The 22,436-nt window shown below is 43.3% G+C and overlaps 1 pseudogene; it reads left to right on the forward strand.

Annotated features, from left to right (window-relative positions):
* Positions 1-335: 335 nt before the first annotated feature.
* LOC123819618 lies at positions 336-2,257 on the forward strand (annotated as a pseudogene).
* Positions 2,258-22,436: the final 20,179 nt, after the last annotated feature.

A 22,436-nucleotide genomic window follows, 5' to 3' on the forward strand; every position in this document is an offset into this window, starting at 1 on the left:
TGTCGGTGTCTGGGCCACATTAGTAACTATTTTGATTATCACGCCTAATAACAAATCTTTTCAGGCATGTGTCCTCCAACCCATCCATTAATTTTGTACTCATTCATCTGACCAATAGTTACTGAATAGCTCCTAAATGCTAATCACTGATGTAGGGGCTGGGGAAACACGAGTAAACGAGACGGACAAGGTCTTGGATGAGGTGGTTTCCATTCTAGTGAAGAACAAACAATAACCACGAAAACAAAGACATAAACAAGACAATTACACCCTGTCTCTCACTCACCACCAATGGCCTGCCTGGCCAATTGCACATTTGCCACTGCCCCGCAGAAATGTTCCAATTACCCAAAGTCCTTACACAGATCAGGCCAGTGTCCAAGGCACTGGCTCCGCATACGACTCAGGCTTATGCCAAAGATGTAAGATTTGTGCAGATGCCTGAACCTTAATGCTTCAAGGTGTAGACCGTTTAGCCAATGCTGTAGCCGTTGCTATGGGGCCAAAGGGCAGAACAGGGATTACTAAACAGACCTGGTGAAATCCCAAAGTAACAAAAGATGGTGTGACCATTGCAAAGTCCATAGACTTAAAAGATAAATATAAAAATATTGGCACTAAACTTGTTCAAGATGTTGCCAATAATACAAACGAAGAGGCTGGTGATGGCCCCACCACTGCTCCTATGCTGGCCCGCACTGTTGCCAAGGGAGGCATCGCGAAGATTAGCCAAGGTGCTGATCCAGTGGAACTCGGGAAAGGTGTGCTATTAGCTGCTGATGCTGTAATTTCTGAAGTTAAGAAGCAATCTAAACCTGTGGCAACCCCTGAAGAAATAGCCCAGGTTGCCGAAATTTCTGCAAATAGAGACAAAGAAATTGGCAACATAATTTCCAGTGCAATGAAAAAGGTTGAAAGAAAGGGTGCCGTCCTATTAAGGGATGGAATAACACTGAATGGTGAATTAGAAATTATTGAAAGCATGAAGTTTGGTCAAGGTTATATTTCTCCATGCTTTATTAATATAGCAAAAGGTCAGAAATGTGAATTCCAAAATGCCTACGTTCTACTGAGTGAAAAGAAAGTTTCTAGTGTTCAGTCCCTTGTACCTGCTCTTGAAATTGCCAATTGTCACTGTAAGCCCTTGGTCATAATTGCTGAAGGTGTTGATGGAGAAGGTCTAAGTCCACTTGTTTTGAATAGGCTGAAAGCTGATCTTCAGGCTGTAGCGGTCCAAGCTCCAGGTGTGGGTGGCAATAGAAAGAACCAGCTTGAAGACATGGCTGTTCCTACTGGTGGCGCAGTGGTTGGAGAAGAAGACTCCAAAGCAGGGGTGTCACACTCACTTTCACCGGGGGCCACATCAGCCTCACGGTTGCCTTCAAAGGGCCGAATATAATTTTAGGGCTGCAAAGCTGTAACTACTCCTTAATAGTTCAGCGAGAGCTCAGCGCTGCCACTGGGTAGAAACAAGGTGCCGGGCTGGATAAAACAAGGTGGGGGGCTGGATTCGGCCCACAGGCCTTGTGTTTGCCACCTGTGCTCTACATCTTGAAGATGTTCATCCTTGTGACTTAGGAAAAGCTGACGAGGTCATTGTGACCAAAGACAAGGCCATGCTGTTGAAAAGAAAAGGTGACAAGACTCAAGTTGAAAAACATAGTCAAGAAATCATCAAGCGGTTGGACAACACAACTAATGCATATGAAAAGGAAAAACTAAATGAACGTCTAACAAAACTCTCAGATGCAGCAGCTGTGCGGAGGGTTGGTGGGACAAGTGAGTGAGGAGAAGGAGTAACAGACGCCCTGAACGCTACACGAGATGCTGTGGAGGAGGGCATGGCTCTGGGAGGGGGCTGTTCCCTGCTTCGGTGCATTCCAGCCTTGGACTCGTGAACTCCAGCTAATTAAGATAAAAAAAACTGGTATAGAAATTATTTTAAAAGCACTCAGAATTCTGCCATGACCATTGCTAAGAATGCAGGTGTAGAGGGATCATTAATAATTGAGAAAATCATGCAAAGCTCCTCAGAAGTTGGTTATGACGCCATACTTGGAGATTTTGTGAATATGGTGGAAAAAGGAATCATCGATGCAACGATGGTTGTACGAACCGCTTCGTTGGATGCTACTGGAGTGGCCTCTCCGTTAACAATAGCAGAAGTTGTAGTCACAGAAATTCCTAAAGAAGAGCAAGACCCCGGGGTGGGGGGATGGGTGGAGTGGGAGGCGGGAGGGGAGGTGGCACGCTCTAACCCTGGAACAGGATTGACCATTGTTAATGAGAGCTAGGGGAGGAAGCTCAAGGCCGTGCTCCTCACCTGGACCTTCGGAGACCTCAGCTGAAGGAAATGCAGAAGAAAAGGCTGGCTGGTGTTTAAGAAAACCACTGTAACCATCGGTTACTGGCTTCAGCTGACAACATACAAGGGTTTACTGCTGTCCCTGTACCTGCCTACAGATAATTTACTTTGTTTCTTTGAATAAAATACATTTGTAAATTCCTGAGAACTAAATGCAAGAGCCATGGACCAAGGCACTGCTTTCAACTTAAATCACTGATGTGTTTTTACTACTATGCTCTTAAAATCAGGATTTTAGCGTTTGCCACCACCTGACGAGCAGTTAAGCAGCCATTCTGTGGAGAGTAAGATAATTGTACAAAGTAGAGAAATATCCAATTATGTGAGCTTTGTGTCATTAAAATTTGTTTAAAATTAAAAACAAAAAAAGCCTGAGATAATTACAAATACAGTGAGCACTATGGAGGCAGAGACATCGCACAAACTAGTGTACTTCCTTCCACGTGCTCACCACAGATAAATTTATCAGCAATGGCACTGCTACGGCGTGTCAAGGGCTGTCAATACTCCACTGACCCTGAGTGGCAGGGCCCTGTTGCCCTCAGAATCCCATCCTAAGATTGGAGCATGCTTGGTGGGACCACTCCTAAGTCACTGTTTTAGGCCTGGTTTCCTAGAAGTCAAGTCTAAAATGACAATTCCTATGCCAAGGAATGTTCTCAGAAGAAATCCTTACAGAGGGAGAAGAGTCGAATTGGGCAGCAAAAATGATATGCAGAAGGGTGATTCCGGCTGAAGTGTGGCTCACCCCGACCTCGCAGGGGCTCTGGAGCCTGAATTGTACCACAGAGGTTGTCCTACCCAGAGGTAAAGGAGACTCAACTGTTATGCCTGCACTTTGGTCAGCCTGGTGCTGGGAACTGTCCTTGGGTTGTGTGTGTGTGTGTGTGTGTGTGTGTGTGTGTGTGTGTAGGGGAAGGGGATGGCAGGTAACCAACCACCCAGATATTGCCCCATGAGACAGCTTCTGTCATGGGAGGGCAATCTCTAGAGAAGCGTGTTGGCATAGCAACTGGGGGATGAGCCTCCAAGCCTAGGACAGGGGATCTGGGTGGGGCGTTAGAGCATCTGCCACACCACCCGTGTTTGCAGCACTGCCGTTCTCGGTGAAGGACCGCAGAAAATTCTGCTGGATGAAGGTCTTTTCCATGCATTTCCTAGACAGGCTTCCTTCATGGATTGTCAGTCCATAGTCACCTACTTGCAAAAAAAATTCCTGCCGTTTCTGACTTACAGATGACACCTTTCCCTAGCGTTCTTTGCTAATACGCTGGTCTATCTCTTGGATTTTTTTGATTGGCTCAATTGAAATTTGGAATGAGGAAGGCATTAAAAAGCTTAATGGTATGCTGAAATCACTATGTGAAATCCTATGTCTGTTTCTCTTGACTTCCTGTACTGTGATTTGGAATTATTCCTTATTACCAGGTTTATTTTTATGCATGCAATTACCTTGTTAAAGAATCATGACACATTCACCTTTTATGTTGAATGTCTCCCTTAATAGTCCTAGCAAATATAGCATAAATCAGAGTAACAAAATCAGTCTTTTAGGTTGGTCCAGGACCCTGCTTCTGTTCTCATCGCAGCAGCAGCTGAACTTCAGTGGGGAAGAGGTCTCCCAATCCAACCTTAGCTGGCTGTGAACGGAATCCAATAGAAACGGCCTCTTCCGCTGCTTCCCTACCCAGCACTAACAGCACACATTCAGCCCATGGGTTATGTCTTCTTCTCTACAAGAAAGCTGCCACTGATGACCAGGCATGGGAAATGTGCATTCTTGCGGGCTTCTGGGGTCCTCAAAGGGCCACGAATGCCGAGAAGAGACAAGGAAAGAGGAAGCAAAAGCAGCAGAGAAACAACTTCTGCCCTCTTAACTATTTACAAACTACAGTGCATTCCTACTTCTGTCCTGGATGCAATCTGGATTCTCAGCATCTGAGAAGACATCGGGGGTTTTCTGTTGCCGTGATAATGAATATTCCTGGAGGTCTCTGCCTCTACGTGCTGGAAATGCAAAAGGGGAAGTGTCCCAGTTAAAGTTTGGTAAACCATAACTCTTCTTGTTGTCAGGGACTTCACATCCTTGCTCCCCCTTGGGAAAGTTCTCAAAGCAGATTTGACAATAGTTCACAAACACCACAAAAGGACACGCTCAGCAAGGAAAATGCCAAGTTTGGCACTAAACAAGGTAGTCTATCCCCCCGACACCAGTGAGTCTCACTCGGGGTGAATGAGCCATGGCACAGTTCAGTGCCAACCTTAGATCTAGGCAAGAGGGGCCCTGAGTTCAGTCCTACAACTTAGGGGGCCCCACTCTGGTCCTCCTCCTGCCATGACCCTCTTCACAGGGTCGAAGGAGCCAAGGAGACATGCCTACCTGAAGCCTGTGTCTGCCCCTTTAAGGCACATTCCAGGTAACAGGGACCCCAGAATTTCAGCATTGGCACAGGCCCCTTCCTGAGTCTCTCCACCCTAGAGTGCATAGGTCTCCTGGTGTGCACACCTCCACGAAGGGGGGCTTGCCAAGGGCAGTTGCTAGGAGAAGAGCGAGCACAACTGTGTGCACAAGATCCTTCATCTGCCCTATTGGGCGGATCCAGGAGCAGGCAAAGGCCAATGGTCCAGGGCCCAGCCCTTCCCACACCGCCGCACTCTCACTGAGGGCTCTGAGACTGTGTACAATATTATAGCATTTTGTTCAGACAGTAGTACAGATACTATGTGGCAGGCACTGTCTTGAGCCATATATATAGAGAGAGAGATACATAGACACAGACACAGACACAGACATAGACATAGAGGGTTCAGCACAAATAGCACCCCTTTTTATTGCAAATCTTTTATTCCAAAATCATAAGCATGTAACTCTGTAACATAACAACATCACACTCAAGCACACCATATGACATTTTAGGTGAAATGTTCAAATTAAAACTATAGATGATTACACCCATGTATTACCCTACCACCACACTCAAACGGGCATCACTTATGCCAGGTCCTGTGTATGCATATGAGTGTGTGTGTGTGTGTGTGTGTGTGTGTGTTCACTTAACCCCCATGATAGCCCTGTGGGATACATGCCTACAGGGAGAGGGAGACTGGGTAACCTTCAACAGGTCACACAGTAAGTGGAGGGCCCAAGATTCGATGCCATACAACCTGGTTCCAAAATCTATACTCCTAATTATTTCCCCGTTCCAATAGTTTTTGTTTTTATCCCTCTGTGAGTTTCCAGCGTGCATAAATTTGACATGCATCAGAATCTTCCGTGGAGCTTTTTCAAATCAGGACTTTATTGACAATAACAACTTGCTTAGTGATAGGTAACAACAAGGGGTGCTATAGAGCAGTTCCTGCGGGGGAACCTGACCCAAGCCTTGGGGTCAGGGAGGGTTTACCGAGGAAGACGATTTCTGAAACAAGTCAAGGACAGGTACAAGGTGGGCAAGCGAACAAGATGAGCGCAGGACCGTCTCTTCTAGCCACCCAGAGAAGAATAAGCAAAAACAGAGAATAAGTCTGTTTACCCAGGAGCAACTCACCACAAGGTACAAGAAATCTCTCTCCCTCTCTCGGTCTCTCTCTCACCAATAAAAAAGACACTCTCAAGGGGGGAGGGGAAGATTGCCAAGTCATTTGGCTCATCCCAAAGAGATATTTAGGATATGCAAGAGCCCACAATTGTGTAACCATGTTGCAACTGCAATGTGAGTATAAAGGTCTAATTGGTATAATATAAGTTCTTTTCTTCCTTGTTCCAAAACAAGCCAAGACATTTTCTGTTTAAGATCTAGGGATTATAATCACACGCCTTTCATGACTCAATGGTCGCAGAAAATTTCAACCCAAGATAAGTTTTCCAGTGTTCTGAAAAAAGGCCAGGCTGTTATGAATGTGTTTAGAACCACTTACAATGACACTGTGTATATATATAGTCAAGATTTTCTTTTCATTCCTCCAAGCCAGGCCAAAGAGAGAAGCCTCCCACCACAGCTTCAAGGCAAAGGGATGAAAGAATTGCTCACCCACCCACCCCCACCCGCCACCACCAAATGTTAAACCTCAAAGACAGGGGCAACTGAGCCAGGGCTTCGCACTATTGGACGGCCCTGGCGGCCGACCAGCAGCGCCGGGCGGGCGACCTGCCCAAAGCACTTGTGAGGCTGGAATCTCTCGGGCAGAGTCACTGGCCTGAGAACAGTTTATCTCCAGGAAATGTCTCTGCTGGGGTCAGGTTGGGGGCTGGGTGGGCAGAAGAGTCGACTTTCCTTGAGATTTTTTTTCAGCAGAGACATCTCAAAACAATCCTTATTCATGTCTAAATGTATCTTTCCAGATAGATTAAAGAAGCTCCTAAGACTTGTGACAATAGTCTTAAAGGGAAAGACTGTTCAGTTCGAGTTAGGCTGAACCTGTAACTGCTGTGGGCAATTTGCTCCTGGGATGACCAGCACCAGAAGGCAACCGGGAGTGGATTTGAGGGGTGTGTGCCTTTGGAGAGGAAAACTCTAAAATCAATATCCTTTCTGTTACAAAGGAAAAATTGAATGAAAAATGTTCCGTGCTGTGAAACAGACAATGTTAATATAAATGACTTTATGTATAGCCCTTGACTTGAGGATTTAATGGTTGGCCATCTTCATTGGGGAGGGGTTTATGGTGGGGATTTAAAGGTTCGGAGGGGCTTCCGGTTCAAGATGGAAGAGGAAGCACATGGAACCGGCTCACCCTCTGGGGCCTCGGCAGACTGCAGACGTGAGAAACGTCTGGAAGCTGGAAGGCAGATGAGGTCATGCGGACAGATAACAGCACGGGAAACAAGAGAACAGCAATCCAGTGAAGGCAGAAGCCAGGCTTTTCTGCTGACCCTTGGAGAAGCTTCCGGCTAGGCAGAGGCAGGTATAAAGAGTGCAAAGGGAAGGAAAAATAGAAATTCCTTTTTCTGCCAGTTGGACAGCCGCTCCTCTCGGCCATTCACTCTTCTCCCAGGGCCTTGAAAATGCAGAGTGATGGGCGGCCCGGCATTGATTTCCCCAAGAAAAACTGGAAGCTATTCTCCAAAGTACCCACATCTGAATATGGACGGAGTCAAGGTTGCCCACGTGTGTACCGGCACCTCGGAGTCGCATGATCCTCCTTTTGGTTATTCGCCTGCTTGCTCATCACTGCCACTCTTCAAACCAAAGCCGCCCAGGTATGTCACATTCGCAGTCAGCCCCGCCGCTCAGGAAAGACTTGGGGGGAAAACCCACAGAAAAACTCACAGTGTCTGTTGCTGCCCCTGACGTGAACCCACTCATCCTTCTGAAGAGGGGACACAGACCCCAGCACCAGCCGACACCTGAGCAAAACCATAGGACCAATGGCAGGGACCAAGACAAACGTTATAATGACCCCTACTGAAAAAGCAATTTCTTGCAGAACTGCAAAGCTCTAAGAAAAACATATTCTCATTAGTATTCTCGGAGAACTTTGAGAAATACTGAGATACTGTGTCCAAAGCTATAAGAACAGTTGTTATAGAGATGAGAAAAACAGTAGGGCTTTACAATTTTTAATATTTTAGCTAAAAGAGTAAAGTCAAGTTGATTTCGTGAATAACCCATTTCTTCACCCCTCACTCTATCTGCATCCCTCACCTTCTAACATTGTGGTACCTTTCCTATCTGTTGCTGGGTCCGTCCAGGTGACTTCCTTTAGCCAGTGGTGCCAGCACATGTGACAAAGGAAGAATCTAGGAAAATGTGCTCCCTCTCTTCCATTCCTGCCCTTGTCCTACTGCTGCTGCTGCTGCTTTTTTTTCCTAAGTGAGTAATTCAACCTCAGCATCCAGGATTTTATTTCTTTTTTTCACACTTTAAAAAAAAGATTTTATGTATTTACTTTTAGAGAGAGGGAGGGAGAGGAAGAAAGGGAGAGGAACAGCAGTGTGTGAGAGATTGTGATTGGCTGCCTGTCACACACTCCCAACTGGGGGCCTGGCCTGCCATCCAGGCATGTGCCCTGACTGGGAATTGAACCGGCAACCTTTCCATTCCCAGGTCGGCGCTCAATCCACTGAGCCGCACCAGGCAAGGCGCAAGGCTTCTGACATACGTGAGAGACGTGGAGTAGCACCCAGCGGGCAGCGGTGGAGCCAACAGAAACCAGAAGCACTGCCCATTCAAGGCTCAGCTGACACTGCCCCTCAGGGAGCCTTTCCATGACCCATCCGCCTCACAAGTGCTTCCTTGGCCATGATCTCACTGGCTGTATACCACCTCCTACCACGATCACTGCGGAAAGGACCTTCTTGCATCTTTGTATTCACGTGTGTTGTTTGTTCTCTGTGCTCGAATAAAAATGCCACAGGATCAGGGAACTTGTCCATCTTGCTAGCTAGCATTTTCTCTGGCACCTACAGTACCACCTTGCCTGTAGCAGGTCATCGGTAACTATTTGCTGAATAAGTGAATGAAGAACCAGCAAACGGGTTGGCAGAGGGAATAACTGAAAAGGAGATTGGTTATTGGGAGAGACAGTCAAACTGTTTACTAACTAACAGGACCTAGACACGGAAACATTAGAAAGGCCACTGTCCCTAGGAGGCCCGGGGGCCCCTCCTGACAGGTGAAGAAGACTTTTCTCAAAGGACCTGGGCAAGATCCAGAGGATCCATGAAATCTTTCAAAATTTTAACTACTGGGTGCACACCAGGTAAACGCCAGCCTGCTGGTTATGTGATGTGTGAAAGTCGTAAAGCCCCACACCCTGAACAAACACATCAAGTGATTCATTTTTGAGTTCTCAGTGGTGTCATCTGAGTACCCCCAAGTCATATATTGCTATTGTTGGATCCTTTATCAGTATGTGCATGAACTTGAACATGAAGCTCTCAGGGCCCCCGTCTCGCTTTACGGGACTGAAGTCATTTAAGAGAAAGAATGAGATCACTCACACTTCTTACCGACCGTGGGACACTCTGAGCTCCCCACTCTTCCCACTCACATTTCCCTTCAGCCACTGGAGCTCTACTTGTGCTTGGCAACAGCCGTCCTCTCTCCTTTCCCAGTGCCCGTCGTCTTTGCCAAGACAATCTTTCCCAGACAGGGGCATTCAGGAGGAGTAGGAGTCTCCAGGAAAGGGAGGGAGGGGGGAATCCCACAGAAAAGGCCCTGGCAGTGCTTTGTGAAATGAATTCCCCACTTGGAGAGGACCCAGCAGCTGGCGCACACAGGAGAAGACCGGGACCGAGTGTGCACTGAACAGTTCACCCGAACCCAAAAATAAGAAATAAATATTTTTAGGCCAGGAAGACTAAAGCTGGTTGAAAGAACAAAGCAATTCATGGCCCATGCTAAATATCTGGTAACTGCAAATTGCAAGTTAACTACTGGCCAAAATGATCAATCTTATAAAACTTCACTTGTTTGGTTAAAAGAAGAAGAAAGTCTGGTAATTAGAGCCAGTTTTTAAAGAGAGGGATGGTTTAGTTCTCTGAAAGCCCTTTTAGTGAACAGCCAAGGTTAACTACTAACAGGCCTTTGGAAAAACTATCCAGAATAAATGGGAAACATTTTTAATGACTTCAAATTGTTGTATCACTTGCTCCTTCATGCATAAAATACATTGTTATCACTGTATTAAGTATCCTGTCTTGCTTCTTAGAAGTATATTGCCCCATACATGTTAACATTGAACACATCAGCCCATGTAACAATACAATGAGTAAAACCACAAATAGGCTAAACATTAATGAATGGATTTTTTTCCCATTTTTAGAAAAACAGCAGCATTATCTCAGAAAGGCTGCAAGGACACAGCTCTTAAACCTTCCATCCTATTGCCAGGGGGCTGTTAAATATTTGTAAATAGAAATCAACCATAGAGTAAAGGCTTTACTGATTAATGGAGACAAGCCTTCCAGGAAACATCCAATTTGAAAGATAAAGCCAGAAAAGTTTTTAAACCCTCTCCCACCATAGCTTCTGGAAATTTTAAATGGTACTTTTTTTTTTGCCCCAGAATCATTAACATTATACAACAGACAGAATTTCAGCATTCTTACATTTCACGGATAGCAAAAAGAAGCCAAAAACAGCCAAAGTAATGGAACAAAAAATAGAAGAAATCACATAGTCACAGCAGAAATTACCTTAAAGACTAAATTTTGGTCTGTTAGTCTGTTACAAACTCTGGTCTGTGAAATCTTATTTTTCTCATCTAAAATCAAAAAGTAACTAACATGGTACCTCCACATAACATGGTGCCCAGGGGAGACCAACCTAATGGTAATCACTCTGGGCTCAGAGTTTAACCCACAGCCTAATAATAAGAATTAGTAGTGCCCTGGCTGGTGTAGCTCAGTGGATCGAGCGCAGGCTGCGAACCAGGCATCGCGGGTTCGATTCCCAGTCAGGGCACATGCCTAGGTTGCAGGCCATGGCCCCCAGCAACTGCACATTGATGTTTCTCTCTCTCTCTCTTTTTCTCTCTCCCTTCCCTCTCTAAAAATAATAAATAGATAAAATCTTTAAAAAAAAAGAATTAGTAGCTAGTGATGGAGACACATCATAGGTAGGCAGAGAGAGAGAGAGAAAGGAGGATGGAAGGAGGCTGTGATGACTCAGGTTGTTAAACAAGAGTGCTATATTTTATTCTGTAGTTTGGGATGACTCATTGTTTTATAAAATCCCAAGCTGAGTCATTTCATTATTATAAGTCAAGAAAGATGAAATGAGAGACCTCGCTGGCTTGTGTCCTTACTATCCCGGGGCACAGACTCACAGCCCCAAACCAAAATGATGCCCAAACAGGTCCTATTTCCCTTTCAAGGAGACCCCACATCAAAACCGGCATAAAATCTCTGTTCTGACACTGACCCTAATTACAGAGAGGGCCAGGAGTTTATTTTGAGAAACAGTGTGTAATGGAAAAGTTATAAAACTCACTTATCTCCATGCTGAAGTAGTAGTTTTAGCTACTTTAGTGATAAAGTGCCAGATACAGCTTACTGCTAAGCCAGTTGGAACGATGCTTAAAATCAAGGTCAGACAACTGCAAAATATAAATATTGAGCAAAAGCTGAGGACAGACTGAAGTCAAACATTAAGAGCTCAGAACACCAAGTGGCCACATGGGAAGCCTAAATACCATGGTCAAAGAGGCACATTCAAGGTCAAGGACACAGACCTTGGAAGAGTGTATGTTGGAAGCCATGCACAGTACCTCTGAGAACCAAAGTCCACAGCAAGAACAAACATGAATAACACACGAGTACAGATAAAAGAAACAGATGCACAGATTGGAGAGACATGAGGCACAAGAGCTGAGTTCTTAACACCTCTCATATCATTGTCCTAACACTTGTTTTAGCCCAATTGCAACTCTTCCCTTGAATTGCCTGTAATACTTCTGCATTTTGATAATAAACTCTTGACCCCTTTTCTTTAAATCAATGCAAGTTGCTTCCTGTTACTTGCAACCACAGCATTTTAATTAACACAGCATGTACGCATTATAAAGATCTTGAAGCATAATGCCAAGTTACTCTCCAGAAAGTTCATAGGGATTCATTTACCCAACAACAGGATCCTGTTTCTTTCCACTCTTATTAACTCTGGATATTTCCATTCTTTCAAATCTCTACAAGTTCTCTTTTATATTCTAATGGCTGGCATACTCAGAAATAGCTTTTGCACACTATGGCTTTGCCACAGAAACACAGAAGTAATGGATATCAGGAAGAGATTCTGGATGCAGAGAACAAACACTCATTGATAAAAATTGGTGTTATCTTCTATTGAGAAAATGATGAGATCATTTGTGACTAAAAATGGAATAGTAACATCATGCTAAGTGAGGGAATCTCAGAATGAATGGACACAGGGTGGATAAGTGTGTGATGCATCATAGCCTAGGAGGGATGGGACACAGGAGACACCTCTTGAGTCTCAAGGAAACTGTCCACCCACAAGGATTTATTTTTCTCAGGATACCGCTGATGCCCAAAGCTGATCCATCAGAATGATACCTAATTCGCCATACTACATTAATTATAACTTAACACAATAAGACAAGAGGAGGTGTAATTATTAGAAAGGAGATACTTTAGAACTTGACAATATAGTCATCTGGATAAAAGCCCATGAGGTTTGTAAAATGTTGAACTAATAGGGGGTACTTATCCAAACGCATATTTAAGATTATCATAAAGCAGTAATCAGAAAAGTATGGAATTGGCAGTAGAATAAACAACAAAAAAAATTCTATTAAATATTGGGTTGGCCAAAAAGTTCACTTGTTTTTTTCTGTAAGATGATTCTAGAGCATTTCATTGTTTTTAACTTCATTCAAAATGATGTTATTAGACTGTATTGTGACAGCTGTCATATCAGTGTGCATTTTAAAAAAGCATCAAAATTGATGAATTTTTGTGTCCCCATCTTAATGTTGAAGATGGTAGAAAATATGAAACATTTTCAGCATATTATGCTTTATTAGTTCAAGAATGGTAAAAATGCAAATGAAATGCAAAAAAAAAAAGATTTGGGCAGTGTATGGAGACGGTGCTGTGACTGAGCGAATGTGTCAAAAGTGGTTTGTGAAGGTTTGTGCTACAGATTTCTGCCAGGCGAGGCTCCACGGTCGGCTGGACCAGCTGAAGTGGACAGCGATCAAACCGAGACCTTAAATGAGAACAATCCGCATGACACCACACAGGATATAGCTGACATGCTGAGAAGATCCAAGTCAATAAAGTTATTGTTGAAAATGAAAAAAAAAATGTGTCTTTGATTGAATGGAAAAAACCATACAGACTTTTTGGCCCCCCAGTAACAAGAACAATGGAGGGCAGACATGTGACTCCCCCCAGCCCTTGGCCTCCTGGAAGCCTGTGATAGCCGGAGACCGACAAAGAAGGGCAACTGGGAGCGGGCCAGACTAAAATACATGTACGTATTTGACATATGGTAAAGATTACATTTCAAACCAGTGGGAAGAGAATGGGTTAGTTAATACATTATATTTGAAAAAAAATAAAGTTAGAACCATTCTTACATATCTATCACATTCAGTTGCAAAAACCCAGTACCTTCTTTAGCTAGTTTAAGCAAAAAGAGATTTATTACATGGTACTAAGCGGCTCACAGAATCAATAAGAGGAATGAAAAACAAAAATGCTAAACGGACTATAGGTTATATTCCCAGGAATGACTCCCAAAGCCACATGGCAGGACTGGGTAAGAGCTTTGGTGCCACATTGAGAAGTTACCTCTGCAGCTGAGGGATCTGAAACCACGCTGCCTTTGCCAGTTTCTGGATCATTGAAATAGATGTCTCATATACTCTCTTTTTCCCCATTCAAGTCACTGGAAAAGTCAAGTCTCACACAGGTCTCATTCACAAAGCCTAAATCACTTCAGAAACAGTATTTGACCAGGTGCATGAGAACCGCAGGTTTCAGCTGTTCAGTGTGCGCAGTGCAAAGAGGTGCTTTAGACCAATTCACACACCAAATAACCCTCACGTGATTCACATATGAGGAACCAAGCTACAGCATAGAACAAGAAGGAACGATATTAATCTTAAGTGTTTAAACCAATTTGAATAGTCTAAGTAGCAATATGCTAGATGTTACATTCTGTTATACAATAATATAAATTGGAAACATCCTAAAATTATCAGTATGAAATTGCTTAAGTTAATTGTGCTACATCACATGGACTGTCAGGCATCTATGAAAAGCATGAAGGGATACTTAATACTATGAAAAGATGTTCATAATGAATCACTGAATTTTAAAGTTAGGTAATAAAACAGTATAAAGAGTATAACTCCATTTGTGAGCTCCCCCTAAAAGTTGTGTGATTTGCACTAGATACATTACAAGTAATAGACACGTTGAATTGATAATACAGAACAAACCACGCATGTGCGCACATTTACCTGGAGAGAGAGCGCGCGAGAGTGAGAAGGCTGCACGCCAAATGATCACGATGACTTTCTTAGGACAATAAGCTTATGGGTTGATTCTCTTTCTTTCCTCTTGCTTATCATTTAAGTGGATATATAATAATATAACATCTCCTTTATTACAAGAGAAGGTGGTACTTTAAAAAGCAAAAACAGGAGAATAATGAACCAATATAATTTAGAATAAAGATCTTTAAGTCCTAAGTAAAATAATAGCTAACAATTCCTTTGAAAAATAGGTAACATTTACTGGGAACCTACTGTTTGAGACACTATTCTTAGTGCTTTAAGTGTATTAACATATTTATTGTTTATAACAACCCAAGAGGTACATGCTATAATTATTTTCATTTTACACACTGAGCGAATCTAACACACATAAAAGGTTAAGGGGCTTGTCTGAAGTGACAGAACCAGGAAATGGCTGAGCCAGGCCAGGAAACCCTATTACAGAACCCAAGCTCTGAACTGGAACACCAAATATGTTATCAGCACTGATATTGTTAGTGGACATTTCCTGGGTATCAACATACAACGCAATTCAGCCATTTGAAGTGCACAATTCAATGGTTTTTAGTACATTCACAGATGTGTGCATCCATTATAATTAATTTTGGAAAATGTTCATCACCCCAAAAAGAAAACTCACAACCTTTAGCTATCACTCCACAACTCATCAGCCCAGGTCTCATACCAATACTCGACTGGCATAATCTATTGTGTCCTTGCACACGTCCTATATGGCAGGAGTTAATACCCGCCCCCACCCTACGGATGAGGACCTGAGGCATGGAGAGTTAAGGAACTTGCCCAAGTTTACACAACGAGCCAGCAGCAGAGTTGTGACTTAAATTTACACAGTCTGCCTTCACAACACTTCTTTCAACTACTATTATGTTACATTACATTACATTACAAAATGTGAAACTTATGTTAAACTTTGTAATATTATATTACAACACTATACTATAAAAATTGAAACTCATGAACAAGTAGGAATTATTTCAGGAACATGAGAATGGTTTGATTTGAATAAAACTAGTAATTAAATGTATCAATAAATGCAGTAAAAAGCACATGGCAAAAAGCATTTGATAACATTCAATAACTACTTCTAGGAAAAGAAAGCAAAACAAAAAAAAGATGCAAAAAAATTCTAAGAAGAGCTGACATAGGCTTATACACTTATCTCAAGTAGCTCTAATACGTAATAGTGACACAATGAAGCCAGACTTAAGTAATAAAGAATAAAATATCTTCATTGTCATTACCTTAACTTCACTTTACTCTAGAAGTCTCAACTAATGCAATAAGTCAGTAAAAGGAAAAACATGAAACCTCTTGAAAAAATGCAAAATAATTATTTCCATATAATAGATTATATAAATAGAAAAATACTAGAAAATCAACTTCAAAATCATGGCCAAGAATACGACCTTCCAGTAATCTTGGAAAGTGAACGAAAGACCGTGAAAAATGACACAACAAGATAAATGTGCGTGGGAGAGGCCGGGGGAGTGAGGACTGGAGTTCAAGTCTGTCTTGCAGGCAGCACAGTCCTCAGGAACTGAAAATCATTGAGTCCTGCTTCACCTCCCAAGAATGCACGCCAGTTAAGATTCTTTACATTCTTTCCCCCTGCCTATTTTGCCTGGAAGAATACTTGAAACCACAATGTTGGATGGAGAGTTTATTTTTGTGTGGCAGTATTTTAACTGGAAGCAGAGAGGAGTTTTCCTGGATCTTTAGGTTACAGTAAGCTGACATTTTCTTATTTACAGGATTTATTGCCCACATGGAAAAAGAAAGAACTTTTGCAAAGGGAGAGTGGAGAAGCTCAGCACCTACATTTGTATTCCCTTCTTCCCAGACCTACTCGTCAGAGCCTCTAGTTACATGGAGTTAAAAGAAAGGACCTCTGAGTCCTTTGATGTCCATGTGGCTGTGAGGAAATCAGAGTGACAACGTGGTGGAGTGCCTTGCAGACCCCTGGGGTCACGGGGGTTGGGGCTGGAGGGAAGCCTCGGGTTTGCATCTCCAGGAGTCCAAATGTGTCTGCTCAATTAGGGATAATAAGTATATCCAGAGTTTAACGTAATGAACTTATCAGACACTTCTTGATGAAGCATTCCTTTATGCATCTTTACTCTCCTCCCTCCCACAGAACCTCTGGTGGCTAAGAAGTCAATATATTAATTTATCTTTAGAAATAGATCAGTAGCTGGGATGTACCAAATGAAAACTGACCTGGAGTTAGAACTCTGGTCTCAATCCCAGATTATCCATCTGAATCTTTTGTGTGATCTTGGCTGAGCCACTTAACCCATTGTTCACCTAAAATTAGCCTCATCAAGGTCACCTTTATCCTGCTGTCCCCAAGTACAACAGACCCTTTTATCAAACTCTTGTTTAACTGCTCTATGTCTTTGGACCCTGCTGATCACCTTTCCTCCCTGGCCTTTTATAACAGCACCTTTCTGGTTTTCCTCCTGCCTGTCAGATGATTCTTCTTATCTCCAGCTCACTCCTTACATCTAGGATTGAACTTTGGTACTCACTTATTTGGCATTTCAGATGGATTTAGCTCTCTTGCCATGGGTTGTCTCATTCAAATCCACAGATGCAAGATCCAAATCTTTACCTTGAGACCCAGAACGACAGACTGGACATCTTCCTTAGAACAAGCCATGCAGACCTAAACACAGCTGGCCCCAAACTGAACCAACAAACATCTACCCCTCTACCTCCCGCGCTGTTCAAATCAGAAAAGGAGCTTTTCGTGAGATGTTGAGGCTTCTAGTCTGTGGATACCTTTTTGAGAAGCAATGCTCCTTTTCATAATCCCAACAACTAGATGGTCAAGATTTGTGGATTCTACCTTGTTTATTTATATCCTTTCCTCATCATCACCTCCACCTGCACTGCCTTAATTCAAGATCTTCTGACGTCTCCTTCAGTAGCCTCTCTAATAGCCCTACTGATCTCCCTGCCAACTTTCTGGATGATGCCACTGTTTCCTACATATTTCTCCCTTAATGACCTTTATCAAAAGTAAGTCTCTCAAGTGGCTTTCCATGGCTCTTGAGAGTCTCAAGAGACTCTCAAGTGGCTTTCCATGGCTCTAAAATTATTTAAGCTCCTTTGTTTTGTACACAATACCCTTCATGATATGACCTCATTCTTTCTCTAGGCTCCAGGGATGTCCAACCTTTTGGCATCTCTGGGCCACACTGGAAGAAGAAGAGTTGTCTTGAGCCACACATTAAATACACAAACACTAACAAAAACTGATGAGCAAGAAAAGGTTTTAAGAAAATTTAGTTTTATGTCGGACAGCATTCATAGCCATCTGGGCCACACGTGGCCCATGGGCCAAGGGTTAGACACCCCAGCCTTCAGCTTCAATCACTTTCCCACATTCCTTGCTTCTTTCATTCCCAATTGCTTCTAGCCTCCCAGACACATCATGCTGTTCCACGTACACTTGCCTTCCTACATTCCACTCCTTCTGTTGGAATGCCATTCCAAACCTTTAAGCTTCCTCTTTTCCCACCTTGCTAGGATGAGATCATTGGCCCCTTTCATAAAAAGTCTTCCCTCATCTCCAGTGTGAGAGTTTGCATTAGTGGCCACAGTTCTTTGCCGTTCTCTGCATTTACATTTTTGCTGTGGCCTTAACACAAGCAAAGGCTACTTCCCCACACTTGAACTGTGAGTTTGGCTTTGTGCCTGGCTTTGGCCAATAGCACAAAAGCACATGGATGATAGCATCTGTTCAATGTCCCTTTAACACACTTCTGCCTTCACTATGGGAAGAACATGTCTGAACTTGTCCCAGCAGAAGCATGAGAAACTCATGGAGCAGCACTTATCTGTGAGCTGACCCAACCAACCGAGTCCAGCTTCCAGCAGCTGACCCTAAGAGGACCCACAGATATGTGAGGTAAATGCTTATTTTATGCAACTGACAGTTTGTGATGGTCTGATAGGTGGTATATTGTAGCAATGAATGAACTGATGGAGCCAAGAAGGTTATTTGTCCCTTCTCTGTCTTCCCATAGCATCCTTGCATGGCTGGTTCAGCTCCAAGACAACTGAGAGAGCAAACTGGCACACGGCCCAGCTGCCATTATGACCAAGCACCTCACAACCAGCCACAGTGGATAAAAACCTGTTTGTGTTCTGGTACAGTTTTTTTTTAAAGACGTCAAGAACACCCTGCCTAGCACTATTTCCCCCCAGATAAATGAAGCGTTGGGTCCTTTCCATTAGCTCTTAATTCTCTAATCAAAACAGTTCTACCCCTGACTTTCACAACACCAATGCCTACACCTGTGTGTGAACCTTTATTTATAGATGACAATCATGTGGATAAACACGTTCTGCCACGCACAAATAAGCTAACTTTAACATCGGTTATTTGAGGAGCCCAGGTCTCTTAAAATTTGGAGTCACCTGAAAAACTTTGCAAATATAATACTTTTATTTTCTCAATACTTTTGTCTGGAATTTTCTTGCCACAAGCTAAGGTTTTGGGCAGTGGGCCCCACTGAGGGCTCAGAGCAGCGTTCCAAAGCCTGTTCTACAAGGGTGGTGGCAGGGCAAAGAGGGTTGTCAAAGAGAGCAGAAACCCGAAATCAGCACTGTCTCAGGAAGATGCTAAATCAAGAAGACCGGCCCACCATTCACAGTGATCACCAAACCCAGATGAATAGGCAGGCAGAGAATCCCAATGTGAGTGTGGAGACAGGCAACGTGGGTACCCGATGCTTACACTCATGGAAAGGTACCACTGCACTTGCTTAGGGAAGAGTGCGGCCTCAGAGTCAGGTGAGCATCATACGGCATGCACGCCCTCAACTGTAAAACTTCTCACATGGTGGCACAGAAATTTTATATTGAGTTCTTTTGTGTTGGGTACACAGACAAGCCTTGTGCTGCTTGTGCAGCTATATTAAAAGTGATGATTATGTATATGAATTAGCTGAGACATGCTTCTGATAGAATGTCAAATGAAAAACACAGAAAACAAAATTGCTTGCACACTATTATTCTAAGACATATTCCTTGAAAACAGACTGGCAGAAGATGCAGGGTCTGGCACAAATAACACTCCATTTTTATTACAGAATCATAAGCACATAATTCTGCAACATAACAATATCACATTCAAGCATACCATACAATATTTTAGGTGAAATGTTCAAATTAAAATTGTAAATTATTGCACCCATATTATTATCCTACCAACTACACTCAAGCAGGCATTACTTCTGCCGGACCCTGTACATGCCAAAAAATATTCTTAGCTAAGTGAAATTAAGAGTGACTTTTTAAAAGATTTTATTTATTTATTTTTAGAGAGGGAAGGAGGGGAGACAGAGAGAGAGAGAGAGAGAGAGAGAGAGAGAGAGAGAAACGTCAATGTGTGGTTGCTGGGGACTGTGGCCTGCAACCCAGGCATGTGCCCTGACTGGAAATCAAACCTGCGACACTTTGGTTCGCAGCCCGTGCTCAATCCACTGAGCTATGCCAGCCAGGGCTTAAGAGTGATTTTTTGAAGTACTTCTACTTTTCACAACATGCAATGTAAAAATATAACTTTATGATGAAGATAATAAATGCTTCCCATAAAACCAGCACCTACAAATAAAAACTGGAGGAAAAACCAAAAAAGAAAAAACCCAAAGGTTTCCCACTGAGTCTTGAACCGGAACAAAGCAGGGTGAAAATGTCCCCGGCATCTCCTCTCAGAGATGCTCCTATCAAGGGCCCCAGTCCTCATCCCAGGCTGCACAGCCCCTTTGCCAAATGGGGTTGGACATAAATGACTCCCTCTTTGGCTCTATGTTTCTAGCCTCCACACAGGCTACCATCCTTCCACTGCATTGCAACTGAGACAGATACTGTTTACTTCAGTTATAGATCCATAAACACTCATGACATGTTTTCTTGATTAAACACAAACATACCTCGGTCTTTTATGGAAGGCTTTGAAATATTTCATCGGCAAAAGTAGTCCGCTTTTTTGTCAAGGGTTCATGTGCGTAGGCGGCTTGTTTTCATTTCTTTTTCAGAGAATGAGTTTGCAGACCTCATCTGCCAAGCCAAGGCTTCCTTTACTTGGTAGCTCCATGCTCTGCCTACAGCCTGTTTGGCTTTCAACAAATGCGAATAAAAGCAGCTGGGCCCAATCCTGTTCATAGCAACCCTTCACATGCTTGGCATTAAAAACTGCCCATGAATTTTAGAGATTCAAATTAACTCACCTGCTGTGTTTGGCTTTACATCTGAGGCTCTGCTTTTCAGGAAAAAGTTAATTTTTTTCCTGCATACCTGTGTGTATCTTGACATTAAATTGAGGGTATGTAAAAGGAGTACTCTATATTGGTGCAAATATCCCCAGCATTGCCTGTACTGTAAGGTAGGGTGAGGAGAAGAAGCAAGAAAAGCAAAAAGTAGCCAGAATCTCTTTCTTTCATAGGATATCACAAATACGCATGATGGTATGCTATAAATACCATCTGTGTGCTAATAGACAATTGGTGCTAAATAACAGTTTAGAAATTATCTGTTTCTGGAGCCACCAGTTTATAAAACCAAAGAAATTAGTATGAGATTCCGAGTAATCAAATGGCAGGAGTGTTAATTAGAAAAGATTCTGTTTGGGAACTAATAATGAAAGGAACATAGAGCTTTATGAAACAATAGAACAGAACCGTGTCTCCCGCTCTGCAGGGCTGGCAGCTCTGTGAACAGGAACGCTGGGAGTGGGATGTCGGAAGAGAGGATTAGGGACTGGATTTGTCGGGAGGAGTTTGGAGATGAACCAAGCAGATTAAATGGGGAGTCAAGGGTCAGGTTCTTCCTATGATGGAAGCGGAGAGGTCAGAGTCAGATGTTCAGGGCCTGAGGCTTGAAGAGCCGCGTGAGGAAAGAGCCAGAATTCTGAACCCTGGTGAAGAGTAAGCAGCGGTGGGGATATGGTGGCAAGAACGGACACTGTCTCCATTAAGAATCCTGGCCACAAGCGGACCTGGTTCCTGGGTGATGTCACCTTCACAAAAGCATAATAATAATTTCAAAATAATAATTACTGATATTTTTAAAATTTCAATCTGGAACATGCATCTCAAAAACAAACAAAAAACAATAAGGTGTACCCAACTCAAAATCTCGTTTTCCCTCTGATCTGCTGTGGAGACCAATTTCCTATCTCTTCCCCTGAGCTGTTTTCCCCTCTTCATACTCTCCCCTCCAGTCAGGGCTTTCCGTTCCCCTTCACTGCTTCCAGGAACTGGGGAGACAGAAAATGCTCCAAAGAGAGCAGCCGAGGAGGAAACAGCCAAAGTAGGAAAAGAGCTTTCTCTTGGGAAAAGTGAGATGCTGAAACACTTTACATAGATTAATGATTCTGACTGTGTCTCCTTGCCTGCTGGTCAAAATGACCCCCACCACAAACACACACAAGAGAATTCTTACACTAAGTGGGGATTGCAGAAGCTCTTTTCATGTCCAGTCTAGCCTTCCCTCTCTCTTCTACTGAGGACATCGAAATCGTCCTTGTAATGTGCTCTGGATGTCTTTGGGGGTCAGTCACAGCCTCCCTCAGCCCTTGATGCCTTGGATGCTCAAATTCTTGAGAAGCAAACACGTTCAACTCAGTATTCAATCACAGTCATGACAGGAGCTCTGTCCCAGATGTTTGGCACTGAAGTTTCATCTCAGTAACAATCCTCCTGTTGCAGGCTACCAGTAGATGTCCCTCTTCCCCTCAACCTACGCAAAGAATGTCTCCCCCACCCCTGGGGAACGAGTGCGAGTCAGAACCTGGACGCATTGGAGAGTCCCACTGGTACCTCTTTTTCAGGTGCTCTGTCTTTGAAGAGTGGAGGTGTGTCTGCACACCCTATCCTGGCATTAAGTTCTCAGTTTCATTAAGAAATCTTGTGACCCAAAGCTTTAAATGTTGGCATCGTTTTGTCCTTAACTCTGTTCTTCACCCATAGCAAGCCTTCAAGGGTCTTCAGTGCAGCAGTGCCATTTCATGCTGTTAAGAATCCCTCACTGTAGATCCACACTGCATGAATTCTATAATCTCCATCTGTTA

Source organism: Phyllostomus hastatus, unplaced genomic scaffold, assembly GCF_019186645.2.
Source record: "Phyllostomus hastatus isolate PE091 unplaced genomic scaffold, TTU_PhHast_1.1 phas_contig_34, whole genome shotgun sequence".
Classification (NCBI taxonomy): domain Eukaryota; kingdom Metazoa; phylum Chordata; class Mammalia; order Chiroptera; family Phyllostomidae; genus Phyllostomus; species Phyllostomus hastatus.